The following is a 10,000-nucleotide window of genomic DNA, read 5'->3' on the forward strand; positions in this document are numbered from 1 at the left end:
ACAAATTCAGTCACGTAAACTGCAAGCCACGTGGTATTCGACTGCGTCGAAGGATCATGTGTTCCTGTTTCATTCGGCATTCTCAAGCTGCGGCAAACTCAAGTTGCGTGGTGTGCTCTCTTGTCCATTCTAAAATGTAGAGAAATTAAAGTTTGCTGATGAAGAAATCCCCTCATTTACTAGGCGGGGCATAAAATTTCAATGGGATTAATTCTAACTTTCGATACGAGCGACTAGCCCCTTAAGAGAACAGTTCCCGTGACGGCAACGTTCCATCCTGTCCAAGTCGAACAATGTGGGTGACTAATTCATAGATTTCGAGTAACAATAGAGACTAAAGGGTTCACATTTGTATGCTAGCTTTGCCGTCATGAAAACCTCAAAATTGGTGATTTCTCGTTGTTGTTACGTAGTGTACCACAAAAATATGTGTTAAAATGCGTGCTGCATGTGCAGCACGATTATTTAACCAATTCTGTCATTGTTTTGCGGCGTTTTTCCACAAATGCAAGAAACTTTTAGTTTCTACAGATGTCGAGCAACTTGTCAAAAGGGAGAGACACTGACTTGGAATGAGATATTTTGCATGGTTTTATGACAAGCAGTATTTTTAAAGGTGGCTCTGAATCTGCTCCAGAGAATTGTACTTTCCAGCAATAAATAGTGGGATCACCGAGTTCGTTTTTGAGATATAAGCGTTTAAAGACAAAATAGAGGGCATTTTTTACATGCCTCTTTTGTTGTCATTGTAATCAGTTTCGTAATATTGAAGGGTGCATCTTGTTGGGTAATCATAGGTGTTTCATTTAGTACCATAAGGTTGCCGTTATCTGAAATAATATTACAGAGTTAATTCTTATCAAAAGACATTACCTCGAAATTGTTGAAACTGTTTCGAGCCACCTTAAGAACAACTTGTTTTATTCATGTTCGAAATGACGAAAAGTGGGCATTAACCACCGACACACGCATGTTACGTAACATGAAACTGAGATGTGTAAGTTCTGGAAAACAAATCATGATAATGTCACATATGAGTCATAAAAATGTTAATATAGTAGAGAAAAATAAATTGCAGAACAAAAATATCTTGCAAGGGAGGGGAACCTCCCTTTTTAATGGCTAATCGTGTTAGTTACAATGAAGACAACTATATTCTCACATGTGAAAGATAAAAGCAATGTCTTCACTGCATGCGGTAAAGATATGATTTTTTAACAGAGGATAATCCTAGTATTTTATCAGCATTTTATTTTACATAGAGAATGGTTCTACTGTTTTTCCTCAGTTGTGAAGACGACTGATAAGTATATACCGCACAAAATGCATAACTAGAAACCAAATAATTATGTATTGACGAAATGATTCCGACACAAGGGATGCTACTCTTTGGCCTCCACCAGGTCGGAGGTGAATAATATGATTCATCACCTCACAGTTACCTGAGCAAAAAGCACCATTGAGGTGTTGCATATACAAAGAAAAAAAATAAACGTGTTCCAAAATAAAATTTGTTTTCCCAAAGTAGGAACTTTTCTTTAAAAACATGGGTAATCCGTCGAAGTGTTAGCTGAAGTCAGAGTAAAACTACATATCTTTACTGAAAATTAATTGTTTTAGTTAGAAAAACCTTTATTTCAACAATTTATTTAAGACCTTAGTGTTATTTAAGGGAAATAAAGCATCAGCGGAAAATACATCAGCTTTGGGTACTGATTATGTTCTTATGATACAAGCTTGTGCTGAGGCAAGTCATACACCGATATGTTGGCTTATGGGTGCTTCATATAGTTTCCTGACCGCGCGCACCCCGGTTACTAGAAAGTGGCTGATGGCGCGAGCTTTAAAGCTCGCGCGACCGACGCGCGGCTCTCCCACGCGGAAAGTAAACAGGCATGGCTTCCCAGCTTTGCAAAACTCTTTTTCTTTCGTCAAAATTATGTGGACGTATCATCTTTTCGAAATGTTTACCTATCCGTAAGAAGGCTGGAAATTCTTTGGAGTCCAACAGAAGGTCAAGTTGCAAAAAAGAATCATTTTCCACTGTTCTGAAGAAATTTATCTAATCAGTTCTGACAACCATCGATCGAGGGACACAGCCGTCCTTGGAGTCGTGAACGCTACGAAAATCAAGTGAAAATCGCGAAAGGGGGATTACCATATTTGTAAACCAAGTGAAGAAGATACTTACTTTATCCCTTTTTCAAAGAGCTCGAGGTTGAGCTCTCAACCAAATTCCATCGATTTTTTCGCTCAGATAAACATCAGCTCTCAAGCAGAGGTAAGAGCGTGCATGCACTTCACAAATGCATGCACGGCCTTATGCAATCGCATGCACGTGGTAGGGAATTTCACGCATGCTCAAATGGCGATCTTGGCAAATTCCTATTCTGTGATGGGCGTATGTTGTGCGATGGAAAAATGCGAAACTTTCACGTAAAATAACCCCAGTTTTCTTTGGTGAAATTTCTTCAAATTTTGCAGAGCGGTAATTACTGTTTACCGTCTTCCGTCTGCCAATTCATCAAGAGATTTTGTAGGACAATTTTTTTAAGTGGAGCTAAAAGACACAAATTAGCTAAAAGCGACAAAACTACCTTTGTAACCCTAATTTTTTTGGCCTTCAGAAGATTCCTTAGGACAAATGTCATGTAATGTCAAAGTTTAGGAAATTTTCACCCAAGGAAATGGAAGAAAATCAAAATAATAGGAAAATAAACACCCTATCTTTGGAGAGTTCAACTTCCAGGTAAAACCCCGTTAATTTAACAGTTATGGTTGAAAAGAGTAGTTCTGTCTTAGTCTATTTCGATAGACTTGAGCGCGCAGAGCTCCGCGATCATGCTCAACCTCATCCAATAATTGTTAACCATATTATACATTGGTGTCGCCAGCTCGATTTTGATTGGCTATAAGCACGCAGCTAATTCTTGCTTCCTCTGTTTCTCTTACGTCATACCTACAGACAATAGATTTTATATATGTAAAATTGACGTCATACCTACGGACAATAGTTTAATGCATGCAGAATGCAGAATTGACGTCAACTAACACACTAAACTGAAGAGAAATGGAAAGAAGACTGCCAAACGCAGAAACATTCTTTGATTTGCCGCTCATCCAAAGAAATCGATGAGTCAGTCCTCTTGTCTTTACAAGTGCAGCTCAGGAATATGCATAATAAAACAATTATTGGATTCGGTTTTCGCATAATAGCGATAATTATCAAAGCCTCAGTTTGTGTTATCCGCCTCAGCCTTCGACTTCGGCAGATAACACAAACTTTGGATAATTATCGCTATCATGCTCAACCACATCCAATAATTGTTAATTACCAAGCGTTACAGTATTCTAACTGCTTTTTGTGCGATAAAGTTCACAAAAGCTCCTTGCTTCAACCTTGCTGTCAAATGGTTACGTAAATTAACGATAGTTTAGTGGAAACCGAACAAATTAGTTGTTTGAAGGATTTACCATAATTATAAAGTAATAACTATCGCAAAACTGGGTAAAACGAATCGCTCAAAACATAACATTATAAGAAGATATTAATAACACAGCAAAAACAAACCAGTAGGCACGGAGGGAAAAACTTGAAGAAGAATAAAAAGGTTGAGAATTGTGGGGTTTTGAAAACTTGTTAGCCTAACAGCTAGTTTTTCATATTTCATCTTAATTTTGTTGCTTGTTATGATTGAGACAATGCTTGGTAAGTCTATTCATTGGAAAAGAAACTGCAGCTTTCTAGTCTACAAGTGAATTATCAGTTAACGTTAAGTTCCATAGTGCATAAAGAAACGTACTGTGTTTCCTCGAATAAGCGCCGCGGCGCGTATTATATTTTTCACACCTTACGTACGGCGTTTGTTAAAGGGGTGGCCAATGGTCCTTAAAAACTCTGGGTCTCGCAAAATTTTGGTCGAATTTCACGGGTCTCGCAGTCTCGTTGCTTATACGAAGGTTTCTCGGAGTCTCCATTTTTTGCAAGGCGATCGAATGCGATATTGAAGTTTTACCGTTTTAAACGTCGCATTTTACATGTGCCGAATCTAATGGAAACAAGACGCCTACAAAGGCCTATCCGTGGAATGCGCAAACAGTTAACATAAATTGACAATGTCCAGTTACAGTGAACTTCAGCTACAGGTAAACTTCGGAAAATGGCGAGAGATTACCAGAAAGATAAATCTGTAATATAATTTGAGGTTGTTTGTTGTAAAAACTCATTATTAATGTTACTAAATTTGCAAATGCAAACAACGAAGCCCTATTAGCGGATTATCAGGATAAGGGATCTTCTATTTATTTATTTTTTTTTTTTTTTCAAATCCCACAGTTTTACTTGCTTCCTTAACTCCTTTCATCCAAAAATTACAAGATCAGCCTTAAATCATCCGAAAAACTTATTACAAATCACAGTTCAACAACTTAATATCATCCTGGGCCAGTTGTTCAAAAGCCGATTAACGCTAATCTCAGGTTAGAAATTAACAAAGGAGTTTTATTCCCTATTCCCAAATGCTGTTCAAGGCTGATATTCGGTAAAACTTTCACCAAAACGTTGAAAACATGAAACAAAAGTTTACGCTAATCCTGGATTAAATTAATCGGCTTTCGAACAACCAGGCCCTGTATTCGAAGTCCGGTTCGCTAATCCTGGTTTAGTTCCTTGCAAACTGTTTAAATCTGCCGTGGCGAAGACAAAAAGACACCATCTGTACTTCATTTGTCTCAATGCTCAAAAATCTAAAATTCCGTAATTGGGTGTTCTATAGTCCAGTCCAAAGGCAATAGCCAGATCGTTTGGTTTGTTTTTTTTTTTTTTTTTTGTTTTTTTTTTTGTTTGGCCGTTGAAAGCTATTTTCTAATTTTCTTTCTACGTCAAAATGGCTGAACAAACTGGTTCCCAAGAAATATTAGAGTATTCGTTCTTTGCAACATCTAATGAAGTACTTGTTCTATGCAAAATAATATTCACAGTGGAACACACAAGTATGAAGCAAGATCTCGAAATAACGTAGAAAACTCTCCTTACCTTTAAAGCTTGCCTTTCTCAAAGAAAAAGCATCTGTTCACTTTATTGAATAGTTGATACTGTGTCAATCATGGCGGGCGGAAAGCTTCCACAATAAATATTTGCTTTCATCTAGAGACCGGAAGTGTGTCACGGTGGCCGAGTGATCTAACGCGCTCGCAGGTAATCGTTCTAATTGCACCATGAACGTTTGTAGGGATTAAAAGTAATTTCATTCGATCGGAGCTTAATTCAACATCCGTAGGTAATGCACATTTGTGGCTATCGACAAATAAAGACACTAGACCGGTTTTAAGACGTATTATAGACCTTATTCATAAATGGCGGTCAATTTATAACTCTTTTGTCGAAGTGCAAATTAGCCTACCAAGCCTCGATACAAGGGTTTTGCTAAAAGCAGGCCCGCGGCGGTAAATCCACGCGCATGCACAGGTCTGCATCGGGTTTGGGCGTGCAAAATGGACGACGGTGAGTTTGAATTCGTTTACCGTTTTAATCATTTGAATCCATTGTTTCTGTTTGTTGTTGTAAACAGACGAAAACAACAGAGAATGACAATGTTTTTCACTTAGCAACATGCAACGAAAGAAAGGATCGAAAAGGATTGAAATGATTATTAAAATGGTAAACGAATTCAAACTCACCGTCTTTCATTTGCGCGCCCAAACCCTATCCAAATCTGTGCATGCGCGTGGATTTACCGATGGACAACAAAACTGTGTGGGCCTCCGGGCCGCCGAGCCGTCGCGGGCCGTGGGCCGCGGGCCGCGGGCCGCTGGGCCTTCGGGCCACCGGGCCGTGGCGGGCCGTGGACCGCGGGCCGCTGGGCCGCAGGCCTGCTTTTAGCAAAACCCTCGATACAATACAGTGAATTGAAAAGATTTCTTGCTCTAAAATGAGGCTTGGTAGGCTAATTTGCACGTGGACAAAAGAATTGTAAATGTGACCGCCATTTATGAATAAGGTCTATGCCTTCGGCATTCCACGTAATGGACAAAATCTATTGTTTTCGCTCATTTACATTAGATTCGGCAAAAATTGTCGGCACATTGGTAAATACAAACATTTATTGAGTACATACGTGATTGTTATGTTATGTGTTATGTTATGTTATTTATTTGTTTGAGCAGCTTGAAGTTTTGGCAGCTATTCAGCTGATGTGGACCATTCTCGTTGGATCGACCCAGGGCTCTGGGAAACTCTATGCAGGAGAACATGTGCCGTAGGGTTCTTAAAGCCAAAAACCGGCTATTGGAACCTTACGGCGCCTGCTCACTCCTCGCGCTAACATGAATGCACCAATTAGAGATGCTTTTGATTGTTCTTCACGAAAACCAATGAGAAGACACTTTGTTTTAGGGTTTCCCAGAGCTCTTCTCTCACTCAGTCAAGAGAAGAGCTCTGGGGTCGAGATTGGATGTGGACCTGCTAAGCCCACCCACCCATATACTCACAGAGAACACCCACAACACCAGGAACTTTATCCCCTACTCTTCTCGATTAGTGTGTGGGTTCTTTAACGACCCACGGAGAACTAATGAACATGGAAGACATTTTTGAGACGGGGCCTACGCTTTATAGTCCTTATCCGAGAAGACTTGAAAGTCTAACCATTTGCGGATGTAATTACAAAGGCAGCACTTTCTCCTCAGTTATTTAAGGACGCTGAGTGTTAGTCCGGTCGGAGTCGAACTCTCGACCTCCCGCATGGCAGCCCGATGCTCAACCTACTGAGCCACCGTGCTTTCGCTTCCGATGACAAGAAGAATTTTTTTCCCATTTCGGTTTCCCCCATGGTTTTAATACATGAACCTTTCCACCTCAATTGAGTTCAATCACGGCCGCGCGTTCTTTTTGACGACTTCCAGACAACTGGAGTTGTAAGTGACGGCGCTTCAGTCAAAAAAATCACAGGGAAACGACCAAGTGCAACCCCCTTGACCGGAAGTTAGATCATGGCCAGGAAAATAATAGAGTTTATTGACTGTTGACAGATTTTCAGATCTGATGTCTCGTACAAGGGTTTACAACAAAAGACACCTTTGCATTCAAAACACTTTGAAGTCTCGGTCTCGCAATCTAAAAAAAGTCAAAATGTCTCGGGCTCGCAAAGAAAAACGCGAGTCTCGCATTTACCATTCGCCGCCCCTTTCTAAAGTTGGACGAGACAATGACAACAGTATTATCATCTTCAACATTAAACTAACAGAAAAGTCTTCCCATTTTAATTATATCAGGGCCGCGGCGTTTATTCCGGGGTGGCCCTTATTAACTTATTGTGTCCCAAATGCAGCGCTTATTCCAGGGTGTTACTTATTCAGGGGCGGCTCATATTCAAGTAAATACGGAGTTTGCAACATTCACCAAATTAAGTAGACAGCCGTGACACAGCCCTTTTAATCACGTTAGCAATTTAAGGCCCAATGTCACTGTCAAGAATTTATTTCATCTAGGACTTTATTACGTTTACGGCAAAATATTATTCAATTTAGGACTTAGTTACATTTAGGCCTTCAACAACATTTGACACAAACAATAATGTTGTGTTTTCAACAAACATTCAGGTCTTCATTTTGGACGATTCACAGTTATTTGCTCGGAAAAAAAATTGTTTGCATTTAAAATTTACTGTTTACCCACAAAATTTGTCGTGTTTCCGTTCTAAATGGCCGTTTTTTGACGAAATTTTTAAACTATGGAAAAACCTATTTAGTTTGCAACACTTTAACTACGATTTTCGATTTTCTCGCTCATTCTAGCCGTGAAACATTTTGTGATGACTTTGTGACGGCAGCCCTCACTTTCTTGGAGACAATGACTTGTAACCCGATGATTAACGTCGTGAGCCTAGATGCGGCAGATGTCTTGGAGTAGTTCGCTAAAGATATCAACTACATTTCCGAAATAGATAATATTTTGTCTTGTAAAGTTAAAAGAAACCGGAAGAGATAAAAGTTATGTCCAAATAAATTGAAATCTTTTTCGTTTAGCATGTTTAAATTAAATCTTTCAGACTTGGCTACGTAGCTCCTTCCACCTGCCTCCTAACGAAAAACGGCTTTCGGTCCTCAGTTTCCTGAGATCACACCTCAAAGGTAGCTGGAATCCATATAAAGGATGAAAATGTTATGATACCCGTTAATAAACTCTTGTGTCCAATAAGATTGTCTTTCATCGAAACGTTGTAGCCCCACTTTGTTTATTTCTTTTCTTCTTCCTTTTTTTTTTTTTTTTTTTTTCGCTGACAGGTTCTGAAGAGGTTCTCTCTTTCTTTCTTTTTTTTTTTTGCGCTGACAGGAATTTCATGGATTTAAATTCCCTATAAATTTCCTTCACGTCGATTAAGATTCGGGCTTAAGTTTTCCCTGGCAAATCTCTTGGTTTATAATTTTGAAATATCCATGAAGAGCTAGAGTTGCACCGTTGCCCTAATGCATTAGGGAAAGGTGCATGAAGGGCTCAAAAAGTTACAATGCATCGGCTTACCAAGGCCCTTTATCTAAAACAGACAATTACTATAGCTAGTAATATATTATTATAATTATATTCTAGATAAGGACGTAAAATGAGATAAGTTACCGGTCGTTTTCGTGAATTCTGCAAGTTATCACCCTGAAAAGCTTCCTTCATTCTGAACTTTTAAAATCAATGTCATTGTAAATTTGCATGAATTAACCAAGTTTTCGTTTACAACTGAGATGGCGCGAGAACATTTTTTTGCCCTTTCAATTAAGTTTTCATCCGACCACTGTTTTTAATTTCAATTGTCAACTCAAAGTCAAATGGGAAATTGCCGCTCCACATTGTGTCACTCATCTGTCTGTAGTAATTGCGGACAAACGGTTGCAACTCAGCTGGTAAACTGTGTCTACCTTTTACTCTTTGAATTTTGTATTATTTATAATTCCTTTTTTGATATATCAAAGACATTCTACAGTTTCTCCGCTCCCAATCAACAGTGAAAATTAGTTACTTACTGTGCGGCGCCATTTTCGAGAATGATCCTATTTCCCCGACTAGTCCCAGATTTCTGGGATGATCCACGACTTCCTCCCAACAAATGAAAGCTTAAATTTTTGCTCTCGGGACATTTATGTTATCCATAGGGTTCTACCGATCTTTAAGGAGAGTGTGAGTGACTCGTCTTTCCCTTCAAGCTGGAAATCATCACGTGTTCATCTCATGTTTCAGGAAAGGCTTACAAGCTGACGTTAATTATAGGCGTTTTGCAACAAACGATCACATGGTACAAAATCCGCCATGCTGGAGGGCAAGCTCATTATTATTCCCCCACTGGGACATTATTAAAACAATAGCCTGTTCCAGGCTCTCAGATAGTCGAGAAAACGAAAAGACATGCGTGTGAAAAGTGAGTGGGGGTTTGGGTCGAGGCGAGGCGGGAGAGCCTGTAAGCATCTCTTTAAATTCTTCATTCCGGTATACCAGCTCCTGGTATACCCTCTGATTGGTCAATTTTGACAGTTTTATATATATCATACATCAACATTTTCGTAATCATTTTGATTCAAGCGCGGAGCTTACGCGGAGCACGAAAGAAAGAGGTCAACTCTGTCGCCGAGTGTCTTTAAGTATTCCCAAAAGTACAAGCCCTCAGATTCGAGCAAAAGTTGTGTCTTTTGAACTTAAGTCGAAAAAAAGATCCGTTTGCAATGCTTCCAACTGGTTTTGGTAAAAGCATAAATTTTCAGTTACTTCCGAGCGTTGCGAAAGCCCTGAGCGAGGAACGAGTGAAAGGGCCCCCCACCCGAGGCCACAGCAAAACCTTTGCCAACACAAGAAGGTTAAGGCACAAAAGAAGAAACACCGAAAATTTTCACTACATGGCCCCTGCTCATGTGGTCACCTTAGCAAAGAAGCATTATAATGAAACTTGCATGATAAAGCAGAAGTAACAATAAACAAAACCTGGCCATTGCAAACTAAACAGATTACAATTTACTGTAG

At 39.5% G+C, this 10,000-nt stretch overlaps 1 protein-coding gene across 1 annotated transcript in view; it reads left to right on the top strand.

The window, feature by feature from the left end:
- The window catches only part of LOC137972592 (uncharacterized), a 22,999-nt gene that overhangs the window by 579 nt on the left and 12,420 nt on the right, over nt 1-10,000 (top strand). The window lies entirely within an intron of this gene.

This window comes from Montipora foliosa, chromosome 1 (assembly GCF_036669935.1).
Source record: "Montipora foliosa isolate CH-2021 chromosome 1, ASM3666993v2, whole genome shotgun sequence".
NCBI lineage: Eukaryota > Metazoa > Cnidaria > Anthozoa > Scleractinia > Acroporidae > Montipora > Montipora foliosa.